This window comes from Phacochoerus africanus, chromosome 1, assembly GCF_016906955.1.
Source record: "Phacochoerus africanus isolate WHEZ1 chromosome 1, ROS_Pafr_v1, whole genome shotgun sequence".
NCBI lineage: Eukaryota > Metazoa > Chordata > Mammalia > Artiodactyla > Suidae > Phacochoerus > Phacochoerus africanus.
The window spans coordinates 166,959,724-166,970,572 of record NC_062544.1 but is presented as its reverse complement, the minus strand read 5'-3'; positions in this window follow the sequence as shown (position 1 = coordinate 166,970,572).

Sequence of the window (10,849 nt, the reverse complement as noted above, 5' to 3'; positions counted from 1 at the left end):
ATGTAAATCAATGAAACTGGAACACACCCTCACACCATACACAAAAAATAAACTCAAAATGGCTTAAAGACTTAGACATAAGACAAGACACCATCAAATTCCTAGAAGAGCACATAGGCAAAATATTCTCTGACATCAATCTTACAAATATTTTCTTAGGTCAGTCTCCCAAGGCAACAGAAATAAAAGCAAAAATAAACCAATGGGGCCTAATCAGATGGAAAAGTTTTTGTGCAGCAAAGGAAACCATAAAAAAAAGACAACCTATGGAATGGAAGAAAATAGTTTCAAATGATGCAAATGACAAGGGCTTAAACTCTAAAATATACAAACAACTTATACAACTCAACAGCAAAAAACAAATAACAAAAAACAAAAAAAAACAGACAACCCAATTGAAAAATGAGCAAAAGACCTGGATAGACATTTCTCTAAAGAAGATATACAGATGGATAACAAGCACATGAAAAAATGCTCAACATCACTGATTATTGGATAAACGCAAATCAAAACTACTATGAGGTACCACCTCACATCAGTCAGAATGGCCATCATGAATAAAACCTAAAATAACAAATGCTGGAGGGTGTGCAGAAAAGGGAACCCTCCTGCACTGTTTGTAGGAATGTAAATTGGTAGACTGCTATGGGAAACAGTATGGAGGTACCTCAGAAAACTAAAATAGAACTACCATATGATCCAGCAAACCCACTCTTGGGCATATATCTGGACAAAATTTTCCTTAAAAAAGACACATGCAACCCATATGTTCATCACAGCACTATTCACAATAGCCAATATAGGGAAACAATGTAAATATTCATTGAAAGATGAATGGATTAAGAAGATGTTGTATATATACACAATGGATTACTACTCATCCATAAAAAGAACAAAATAATGCCATTTGCAGCAACATGGATGGAACTATAAGAGACTCTCATACTAAGTGAAGTAAGTCATAAAGCGAAAGAAAAATACCATATGCCATCACTTATATCTGGAATCTAATATATGGCACAAATGAACCTTTCCACAGGAAAGAAACTCATGGACATGGAGAACAGACTCGTGGTTGCCAAGGGGGAGTGGGAGGAAGTGGAATGGACTGGGAATTTTGGGTTAATAGATGCAAACTACTGCCTTTGGGATGGATAAGCAATGCTGTACAGCACTACAAACTATATCTAGTCAATTATGATCGAGCATGATGGAGGATAATGTGAGGAAAACAATTTATATATGTTATGTATGACTGGGTCTCTTTGCTGTACTATAGTAAATTGACAGAACACTGTAAACCAGCCATAATGGAAAAAGTAAAAATTATTTAAAAAAATAAATGATCATTGAACTAAATCAATTTTATTTCTATAAAACTGCAGCGAACTGTCCTAAAATAAAAATATGGAAACAATTTTACTTATAATAGCAGCAAAAAATAAGATATTTAGGAATATTTTTTCTTTTTATGGCTGTACCTATGGCACATGGAAATTCCCAGGCTAGAGGTCGAATTGGAGCTGTAGATGCAGGCCTATGCCACAGGCAGCACACACTGGATTTGAGTGTATCTGCAACCAACACCATAGCTTGTAGTAATGCTGGATTCCTAACCCACTGAGTGAAGTCTTATATCTAACCCTCATCCTCATGCAGATTATGTCAGATTCTTAACCCAATGAGCCACAATGGGAACTCCTAGGAATAATTGTTTCAAGACGTGAAAAGTTCTGAAAATAAGAAAATGTTATTGAAAAAAATTAAAGAAGATCTAAATATATGGAAATACACTGGATCTAATGTTCATGGATCAGAAGTCTTAATATTGTTAAAATGGCAATACTTCCTAATAAAATCCACAGATTCAATGAATCTCACAGTCAGATAATTTTGTTGTAGAAACTGACAAATTAATCCTAAAATTTACATGGAAACTCAAGGGATGCAGAATACTCAAAGCAATCTTGAATAATGATAAAGTTGAAGGCCCCATTCTTCTACATTTCTATACTTATTACAAACTAAAGTAATTAAGACACTGCACTACTAACACAAGGTAGACATATACATCAATAGAACAGAATGGGAGTCCAGAAATACACCCTTATGATTATGGTCAATTGATCTTCAAAGAGGATGCCAAAATAATTCAATGGGGAAAATACAGTCTCTTCAATAAATAGTGCTGGAACCACTAGTTATTCATATGTATAAGAATAAAATTGGACTTCTACCTCAGAGTATACACAAAATCTAACTCTAAAGGGATAAAAGACCCAAAAGAAGAGCTAAAACATCAACACTATTAGAAAAACCAGAAGAATAAATCGCTGTTTTGGATTACAAAGTGAGACCACCTACTGAACACTGGCAGAAGACCTTAAATCTCCAAAAGGGGAAAGAATCCCTCCACATAACTGGGTAAAGGGAAAGGAAAGAGAGAGAGGAGAAAGGAATCAGTATGAGATCAGCACTCCTGAGAGATAGCTGTGAAAGAGGAAAGAAATACATACTCTGGGAGACCACCTAACTGACAGGGAAATCAGCTAAGAAGGAGAGGGGACCTCAAAGCTTCACAGAAAAGAGCAGCAGTCAGACTGAAGAGGGAAAAACAGAGAGAGAACCACACAAATCATCTGTACCACTGCCACTGGTCACCACAGCCTAAGATGCAAAGACAGGGCATGGTGCTGAGATTCAGGCTCCAGAAGTAAGTAACAGGATCAGGACTAAGGTTGGCTGAGTAGAGACAGGCTGAGGGACTAGGTAGCAGTGCGCCATGGGCCGGGGAAGTGGAGTTCCACAGCCAAGGGAGCATGAGAGGAGGTCTTGGCCCCACAGAAGAAGGCACAATCGTTGGGGAGCTGGAGAGAATGAGGGGCGAGACTGCCATAGGAAAATATTTCTCTGTCCATTCTCAGGGTCTCAGGAGGCAGGATGGCTCTTCCGTGGGCTATGGGCAACAGGGCACCTCTTGCATGGGTAATGGGTGGCAGGGAGCCTCTTGCATGGACTACAGGCATTGGAGGCAAATTGCCAGAAACATCTCATACTCCAGAGGTGGGCATGCCCACCTCCACCAGGTGGCCATGAACAGGCACCACCTGTGGCCACAGTCACCCCAGGGGTCATTGCAGAGGAGGGCAATGCAACCAAACACCACCCACTGTTGCTCTCACTCCCCTGGGAATGCACATGCCCTGTTGTTGCCACTGACAAAGGCTCTGGGTACTGCCTACACCTTCCCAAGGTTCACTGCCACTTCCTAGGGCTCTGCAACAAGGAACAGCCTGCACCACCTCTCCATGGTACCTTGCCACTGTCAAGGGCACAGAAACCACGCATTGGCTACTAGCCCTGCCCATTGCCTCTATCTTCCTGGAAGCACATGCAGATTGTAAAAAAAAAAAAAAATCTCCTTTCAAGGGGATAACACCATGAATGCACTGAGGAAAGGGACAGCAAGCATCCAAACAAAAAGCAGCTCTCACACTAAAAGAAAACAACAACAACAAAATAGTAAGCCCACACAAACAACATAGAGGTGGTCTCACAAGTAAATAGTTCTCCAAGACTATAGTAGTTTTTTCCCATAAACTCACAGAATAAGGAAAATATAATCAAAATGAAGAAATCTCAGGTACCATTCCCAGTACAAAGAAGAAGAGAATTCCCCTGAAGGAGCAAATAATGAAAAAGACCTCTGCAGCCTAACAGACATTCAGTTCAAAAAGGTGATAGCAAAAATTCTGAAGGAATTAAGAGTGAATATGAAGAATTAAGAGTGGATATAAACAGTAATGCAGATTACTTTATAAAGGAACTAGAAAATATAAGGAGGAGCCAAGAAAAATTAGAAGATAGAATGGAAATCACCCAATCAGGACAGCCAACAGAAAACCAAATGAAAAAACATAAAAGCAATATATCTATGGGATAATATAATGTGGGCCTAACTATGCATAATAATGGATTCCATAAGGAAAAGAAAAAGGGGATTTAAAATATATCTGAAGAAATTATGGCTGAAAACTTTCCAAATGTAAAGGAAATAGATATCAAGATACAAGAAGCAGAGAAAGCCCCAAATATGCTAAAGTCAAACAGGCCCACACCAAGACATATAATAATGAAAATGGCAAAAGTTAAATATAAGGAGAGGACTCTAAAGGCAGCAAGAGAAAAACAACAACTTAATTATACAGAACTCCCATAAGGCTATCATCTGATTTCTCTACAGAAACACAACAGGCCAGAAGAAAGTGACAAGATATATTCAAAGTTCTAAAAGGGAAAGGTTGCAGCCAAGAATACTCTTCCCAGCAAGAACATCATTTAAAACAGAAGGAGAAATGCAGAATTTGTCCAACAAACAAAAATTAAAAGACTATAGCAATACTTAATCCATTCTAAATAAATACTGGAGTTCCTGTGGTGGCGCAGTGGTTAATGAATCGACTAGGAACCATGAGGTTGCGGGTTCGATCCCTGCCCTTGCTCATTGGGTTAACGATCCGGAGTTGCCGTGAGCTGTGGTGTAGGTCGCAGACGCAGCTCAGATCCTGCATTGCCGTGGCTCTGGCATAGGCTGGCAGCTACAGCTCCGATTCGACCCCTAGCCTGAGAACCTCCACATGCCGAGGGAGCGGCCTAAGAAATGGCAAAAAGACAAAAAGATAAAAAATAAAATAAAATAAATAAAAAATAATAAATAAATAAATACTGCAAGGTCTCCTCTAAATAGGAAAGAAGTAAGAATACATAGGATTGAGTAAATCGCAAATGGTAAGTAATCACTTAAATAAGCTAATATACAGATCTAAAAGAAAAAACAAACAATCTGTAAAAGCGATGATAAACACAAGCAACAGCAAAAGGATGAACATGAAGATGTAAAAAAGGACATTAAATTCTAAAATGTGGGGAAGGAAAGAAAGTCTAGATTCTTTTATTTATTTATTTATTTATTTATTTATTTTGTCTCTTTGCCTTTACGTGAGCCACTCCCGCGGCATATGGAGGTTCCCAGGCTAGGGGTCCAATCGGAGCTGTAGTTGCCAGCCTACGCCAGTGCCACGGCAACTCGGGATCCGAGCCGCGTCTGCAACCTACACCACAGCTCACGGCAACGCCGGATCGTTAACCCAATGAGCAAGGGCAGGGACCGAACCCCCCACCTCATGGTTCCTAGTCGGATTCGTTAACCACTGCGCCACGACGGGAACTCCAGATTCTTTTTTTTTTAAATATGTTTAAGCCTATATGACTATCAGACTAAAGCAAGCAAATATAGGCAGGGATTAACATACTTAAAAAACAGGGCAACCACAAATCAAAACCAAAAAAATACATTCAAAAAACTAAAAAGAAGAGGGTATAGCATAAAATGGAAGGAAATTTTTCAACCAAAAAAGGGAAGGAACAAAGGAGAAGCATAGAATCAATGGGAAAATATGAGTTAAAATGACAATAAATATATATTTATCAATAATTACTTCAAACGTCAATGGACTTAATGCTCTAATTGAAAGACATATAGTGGCAGACAGAGTAAAAAAAAAAGAGCCTACAATGTGCTGCCTACAAGAAACTCACCTTAGGGCAAAGAACACATATATATTGAAAGTGAGGGGATGGAAAAAGATACTTCATGTGAATGGAAATGAGAGGAAAGCAAGAGTCACAATACTCATATCAGACAATTTGTCTTTCTTTATGGCTTTTTAAGTCTAAGAAGGACACTATTTAATGATAAATGGACCAATTCAAAAGGGGATATTACTCTCATCAATATATATGTCCCTAATATAGGAGCCCCCAAATGCATATAATACTAACAGACATAAAGGGGAAAATTTATGAGAATACAACATAAGTAGGAGACTTTTAACACTACATTCACATCAATGGACAGATCCTCTAGACAGAAAATCAATAAGGCAACAGAGATCCTAAAGGACACAATAGAAAAGTTAGACTTAGTAGACATTTTCAGGACATTACATCCAAAAAAAAAGAAAAAAAGAAAAGAATATACATTCTTTTCAAGTGCACATGGAACATTCTCAAGGACTGACCACATACCTCAACAAATGTAAGAGTATAAAAATTATTTCAAGTATCTTTTCTGACCACAATGACAAGAAACTAGAAATTAACCACAGGAAAAGTACTGGAAAAAAACTGACTACATGGAGACTAAACAACATGCCACTGGGGAAAAAAAAAAAAAAAAAAAAGGTCATTTAAAAAAACCTCAAGGCAGGTAGTTCCCATCCGACTGGCATCTATAAGAATGCAGGTTCAATCCCTGGTCTTGATCAGAGGGATAAGGATCCAGAATTGCCATGAGCTATGGCGTAGGTCACAGACACAGCTTGGATCTGGCATTGCTATGGCTGTGGCATAGGCCAGAGGCTACAGCTCCAATTTGACCCCTAGCCTGGGAACCTCGACATGCTACAGATGTGGCCCTAAAAAATAAATAAAATAAAATAAAATAAAATACCCTCAAGGTAAATGATAATGAAAACACAACCATCCAAAATTTATGGGATGAAAGAAAAGCAGTTCTCAGAGGGAAGTTCATAGGAATACAGGCCTTCCTCAAAAAAGAAAAAGCTGCCACCTAAAAGAATTAGATAAAGAAGAACAAACAAAACCTTAAGTCAGGAGAAAGAAGAAATCATAAATATTAGAGAGAAAAATCAATAAAACAGATTCAAAAAGCAATAGAAAAAAAATGATAAAACCAAGAGCTGGTTCTTTGAAAGAATAAATGAAATTGGCAAACCTCTGGCCAAGTTCACCAAGAAGAGTAGATAAAGAACTCAAACAAAATAGGAAATGAAAGGGAGAAATCTCAACAGACACTGCAGAAATACAAAAAAGAAAAAGAAAAAACGTAAGAGAATACTATGCACAATTAGAGCCAACAAATTTGACAACCTAGAAGAAATACACAACTTTCTAGAGACATACAGCCTGCCAAATATGAATCAAGAAGAAATAGATCTACTGAACAGACCAACCACTGGAAATGAAATGGACTATGTTATAAAAACACTCTCTACAAACAAAAGTCCAGGAACAGATGGCTTCACAGGAAAATCTTACCAAACATACAAAGCATAACTTATACCTATCCTTTTTAAACTTTTTCAAAAAGTTGAAGAAGAAACACTCTTAAAGACATTCTATGACACCACCATCACTCTAATACCAAAACCAGACAAAGATACAACCAAAAAAGAAAATTAGAGGCCAATATCTTTGATGAATACAGACATAAAAATTCTCAACAAAATTTTAGCTGATTGAAACTAACCACATATAAAAAAAATCATATACCACAACCAAGTGAGATTCATTCCAGGTTCACAAGGATGGTCTAACATATGCAAATCAATCAATGTCATACACCACATTAACAAAAGTAAAGTCAAAACCCACATGATAATCTCAATAGATGCATAATAAGCATTTGACATAATCCAACATCCATAATGATAAAAACTCTCACCAAAGTGGATATAGAAGGAACATACCATAACATAATAAAAGCCATTTATGAAAAACCCACAGCCAATATAATACTCTATGGAGAAAAGCTGAAAGCCTTCCCACTAAAATCTGGAACAAGACAAGGATGCCCATTCCCACCACTTTTATTCAACATAGTATTGAAAGTCCTCGCCACAGCAGTCAGACAAACAAAAGAAATTAAATGTATCCAAACTGGAAGAGGTAAAATTGTCACTGTTGCAGATGACATGATATTACACATAGAAAACCCTAAGAATGCCACACAAAAACTACTCAAACTGATCAATGAATTCAGCAAAATAGCAGGATAAAACAACATTCAGAAATTGGTTGCATTTCTGTATACTAAAAAGGAAATATTTGAAAAGGGAAATAAAAATGCAATACCTTTTAAAATAGCCCTGAAAAATCAAATACCTAGGAATAAACCTAACCAAGATGAACAAATTATATGCAGAGAACTATACAACATTAATAAAGGAAGTTAAAGTGGATTCAAAGAAATTGAAAGATATCCCATGCTCTTGGATTGGAGATGCAATATCGTTAAAATGGCCATACTACCCAAAGCAATCTGCAATCCCTATCAAATTAGCTATGGCATTATTCACAGAACTAGAACAAATAATCTAAAAATTTATATGGAACCATAAAAGATCCAGAATAGTCGAAGAAATCCTGGAGGTGGGCGAAAGCAAGAGGCATAACTTTCCTAGGCTTTAGACAGTATTACAAAGCTACAGTAATCAAGACAATGTGGTACTGGTACAAAAACAGACAGACAGACTAATGGAACAGAATAGAGAACCCAGAAATAAACCCAGACACCTATGGTCAATTAACCTTCAACAGAGCAGGCAAGAATATAAAATGGGGGAAAAGATAATCTTTTCAGAAAGTGGTGCTGGGAAAATTGGACAGCTGCATGTAAATCAATGAAACTAAAACACACCCTCATGCCATGAACAAAAATAAACTCGAAATGGCTTAAAGAGTTAAACATAAGATAACACACCATCAAACTCCTAGAAAAGAACATAAGCAAAATATCCTCTGACATCAATGGTACAAACATTTCCTTAGGTTAGTCTCCCAAGGAAACAGAAACAAAAGCAAAAATAAACAAGTGGGACCTAATCAAACTTAAAAGCTTTTATGAAAAGACAACCTATGGAATGGGAGTAAATGGTTGCAAATGATGCAGCTAACAAGGACTTACAATTTATACAACTCAACGGCAAAAAAAAACAAACACCCCAATATGTCCTCTTCAAGGAGGACATATTGATATCCAATAGGCCCATAAATAAATGCTCAACATCATTAATTAGAGAAAGGCAAGTCAAAACTACAATGAGCTATCACCTCACACTGGTCAGAATGGCAGTCATTAATAAGTTTACAAACAATAAATCCTGGAGAGGGTGTGGAGTGAAGGGAACCTTCCTACACAATTACTGATGGGAATGTAAATTGGTACAGCTACTATTGAAAGCAGTATGGTGGTACCTCAGAAAACTAAATATAGAACTACCATATGATCCAGCAGTCCCACTCCTAGGCATATTTCCAGAAAAAAATTAATTCAAAAAGATACATGCACCCCTGTGTTCATTGCAGCACTATTTACAATAGCTAAGACATGGAAACAACCTAAATGTCCATCAATAGATGAATGGATTAAGGTGTGGTAGATATACACAATGGACTACTACTCAGCCATGAAAAATAACAACTTAGTGCCATTTACAACAATATGGATGGAACTAGAGAGTCGTACACTAAGTGAAGCAAGTCAAAAAGAGAAAGACAAATACCATATGATATCACTTATATGTGGAATCTGAAATATGGCACAAACGAACCTATCTACAGAACATAAACAAACTCATGGATTGCCCAAAGGGAGGGTGAAAGAGTGGGATGGACTGGGAGTTTGGGGTAAATAGATGCAACTATTGTATTTGGAGTGCATAAGCAATGAAGTTCTACTGTATAGCACAGGGAACTATATCCTATCACATGTGATAGAACATGGTGGAAGGTAATATGAGAGAAAAAATGTTTATGTGTGTGTGTGTGTGTGTGTGTGTGTGTGTGTGTGTGTGTGTGTGTGTATCTGGGTTAACTGGGTTACTTTGCTCTACAGCAGAAATTGACAGACCATTGTAAATCAACCATAATAAAGTTTTTTAAATCAGATTTATTCTAAAATGTATAAAAGTCACAATTCAACAATAAAAATACAAAAAAGGCCACAAATGGAGTTCCTGCTGTGGCACAGTGGGTTAAGGATCTGGTGTTGCCCCAGCTGTGTTGTAGGTCATAGCTCTGGATCAAATTCAGTCCCTGACCAGGGAACTTCCATATGCAATTGGCGTGGCAAAAAATATATATATAAAACGCTTATGAAAAAAATGCACAAGAATTTGAAGAGAGGTTTCTCTAAAGAAGATATACAAGTAGCCAATTACATAAGAAAAGTTGCTCATGCTCATAAGCATTAGTCATTAGGAAAATATAAATCTAAATCGCAAGGAGATATGACTTCACATCCACTAGGATGTCTATATTCAAAAAGACAATAACTAGTATTGGCACAGATGCAGAAAAGTTAGAAATCTCATACTTTGCTAGTAGAATGTAAAATGGACTACCCACTCTGGAAAATATTTTTTTTGTCTGTTTGTTTGTTTTTTTTTTTGTCTTTTTTGTTGTTGTTGTTGTTGTTGTTGCTATTTCTTGGGCCGCTCTCATGGCATATGGAGGTTCCCAGGCTAGGGGTTGAATCGGAGCTGTAGCCACCGGCCTACGCCAGAGCCACAGCAACGCGGGATCCGAGCCGCGTCTGCAACCTACACCACAGCTCACGGCAACGCCGGATCGTTAACTCAATGAGCAAGGGCAGGGACCGAACCCCCCACCTCATGGTTCCTAGTCGGATTCGTTAACCACTGCGCCACGACGGGAACTTCTGGAAAATATTTTGTAGTTTCCCCCAAATTTAAAAATACATTACCACATGACCCAATTAAAATAAGGAAGAGGTTCTTTTTTGGTTTTTGTTTAGAGAGAGGCTCTGTATATAAAATCATAAATATCTCAGTTGAAAACAATTTAAAAAATAAAGTATGGGTGATGTTTACTGTTTAATGTTTACTATTAAATGAAGAAAAACTAAACCTGAAGCTGAAGTTGATTCCTGTCTTTAATGAGGTGAACATTTCTGTAATATTAGATTTTGAAGATAAAAGCAGAAATCTCCTCAATTTGTCACAGTCTCAAATCCCAACCTATATAA